We start from the raw sequence: 2,964 nt of genomic DNA, 5'->3' as shown, positions 1-2,964 counted from the left end.
GGGTATAGCTCAGTGGTAGAGTGTGTACTTATCATGCACAAGGTCTTGGGCTCATTCCCCAGTACCTCCAGAGATCCGTTTTCTTCCTGGTGGCACTGTAAGAAGAGCTCCATGACCTTCCCCAGCTGTCCAAAATTTCCTGCCTTGTCAAGATATCTGGGTTGACCTCTACATCTCTCTCTCATACAGAGAGGTAATTCTTGTTCATTCACTTAAGGTTATTTGCTGCTTATGATTATCCACCTATTCTTTCTAAGCAGTCCCAGCAGTCACTAAGGTGAACCACGCACTCTGGAAGCAAGTACTATTCCTGGCCATCCAGCCAATTTCTAGCTGTAAATGAAATAATCAGAAACCACAGAACCGTGTGGCTTAAGTCCTTTTGTGTGTGTGGTGTTTGTTTGTTTGGTTTTTTTGAGACAGAATTTCGCTCTTGTTGCCCAGGCTGGAGTGCAATAGTGCAATATTGGCTCACCACAACCTCTGCCTCCTGGATTCAAGTGGTTCTCCTGCCTCAGCCTCCTGAGTAGCTGGGATTATAAGCACGCACCACCATGCCTGGCTAATTTTGTATTTTTAGTAGAGACGGAGGTTTCTCCCTCTTGGTCAGGCTAGTCTCGAACTCCCAACCTCAGGTGATCCACCCACCTCAGCCTCCCGAAGTGCTGGGATTACAGGCGTGTGCTACCATGCCTGACCTTGTGTTTCTTCTTCTAAACAAGATTGCAGAAGCCCTACAAGCTTTCACTAAACGATTTCACTGCCAGTGGCTGAGGACCTGATATGCTGGTGGTCACTATTTCCATTAGAAACCCAGAAACTCTAAAACTTAATGTAAACTATTTAACTACAAGCATACAATAAATGGCAAACATAATGACAAATGACAAAAAGACCACAGTCCCTCCAGCTGACATTTGGTAGGGGGAACATACTTCTCTGGGTCCTCTGAGGAAGTTTCTGCCCTGAGATGCAAGCACTCTGAACTCCAGGGACCAAGACCAGTATAGGGTAAAGCTCATTTCTTTGTTTTCCATAAATAAAAATAATGAATGAACTTTTATTCTCCCAATCCCAATGGATCCTTTTCTACTGGCTGCACTTATTCTCCAGGAATAACCTCTTTCTAAGCTACTGAACAACCCACACCTCCAGATTAGAGCTCTTTGCACAGTTTCTGATGCTGGTATCACAGGGCTAAGCAGAAATCCACGCGGGGATACTCTGCAAGCATCTCAATACTATCTCGTTGAAAGGAATTCTCCTTATATTTTCAGCTGTATTTCATTTAAACAAAAGATAAAAAATTAAGTTACTAAACACCCAGAAGGCAGAAAAGCGATCTCTCTCTCTGCATCTGTAGAAGCCAAGTAAGCGAGTGGGCATCCGTATGCATCCTTTCTTTTATTCACTTTCTAAACACTGTAATGGTCCACCACCTACCAGATGGTCACAAGCCATCGCTAAAGTCAATTTTGAGGTCCACTTGTGAGGGATTCACCTGTTACCTCTGCACCTATAATAGGACTAAGAAGACGGTGGCAGCACACGTAGTTAACCTGTTGTACGGCAACTTTGCCTTTCCGTAGCCGCTGTGCGAATCTGCAGAGTCCTTTTGAGCCAAGAGGTGGACGTGAGGAGTAAAGAAGCTCATTTCAAACGCCAGGAGGAGTTTCTTCAGGGTGAAATTGACTTTCTATCGGCTTCATTCTAAAGGAAATATGTGGAGCAAACAAACGGGAACTTTCTTTCTCATCTTTTGCATTTCAAGCAAAGCCTAATAAAATTAGACGTTTCCACTGTCGTGCTCAGTCTCGAAGCTGTCGGCGGATCCCGCTTCTAACTCTCAACACAGGCACGCAGGAAATCGGGAAATCCCTGCAGCTCCCTCAGAAGCTACAGTATCAGCGGTTCCGGAACCACAAACAAAAAAACGCAACATCACGTGCTCCCCCAAAGAGCCCAGACTATCTATCGAGCGACAGAAAGAGCGGCGAGGCGCTCTCGAAGCCGTGGCAGTCTGGACAAAACGAACTAGGTCTCCTTCCTGGTCGACCCTACTTCCCTAGGGACAAAAAGGAACCTCTCTTCCCTCATATCCAGAGGAAGCGATGGAGAGATGCATGCTTAGGCTCACTACCATTCCGTCCATCCAAGTCCTAATAATCTTGAGGATGCTTTTCCTTGCCCTCTACCCCTCTCCCTTTTTGTGTTTCTTTCTCCACTTCACCGCACCCCGTCTCTTCCCTCTCTCCACCAGCGGGCGCTCGGCTCCTCTCCACCTTCCCTCCCGTTTACTCCTGAATGAACTTTTCACAATAGTACAGTGCACTCCTAGAACCATTTACACACATTTTAAGCACTGTGTTGAGATTTATATATGTAGCCACTGTTTTAATTTCCACATCACTTTCCGCTTTTTTTCCCTTCTCTATATGCTCAACTTCAAACATTTCTGCAGCATAGGCTGAGGCTGCGCTCAGCTAGGGAGAGACGTCAGGCGGCGGGGATAAACCTAGAGGAATGTTGTTTCCTGTCTGGGGAGGCTCAGGCCTTACAAGAGGGAGAGAGAAAAAAAAAAGCCTGTAAGAGAATCTAAATTTTTTAACAGAAAGCCTGGACTCTCTCGGAATAGGAGACCGAGTTTGAAAACTGTCCAGACATAGGGACGGTTTTATTAAAATTCAGTTTGCAAGTCGTTGTTGGCTGTAGTTATTTCCTCATTCCAGAGAGGATTGTTTCAGACATTCGGTAAACGCTGAAATTGTTTCTAAGTTATTTAACAAGAGGAGTCCAATGTTCTCACACTTTTGAAGTTATATAAGAATTTCTAGGCTGAGGTGGGAGAACTGATTGAGCCGGGAGGCGAAAGTTGCAATGAGAGGAGATTGCCACTGCACTCCAGCCTGGCAGAGTGGGACTGTCTCTCTGTCTCTCTCTCTCTCTCTCTCTCTCTCTCTCTCT

Source organism: Mandrillus leucophaeus, unplaced genomic scaffold, assembly GCF_000951045.1.
Source record: "Mandrillus leucophaeus isolate KB7577 unplaced genomic scaffold, Mleu.le_1.0 Scaffold392, whole genome shotgun sequence".
NCBI lineage: Eukaryota > Metazoa > Chordata > Mammalia > Primates > Cercopithecidae > Mandrillus > Mandrillus leucophaeus.
The sequence above is the reverse complement of the archived record's forward strand: the minus strand, read 5'-3'. Positions refer to the sequence as shown.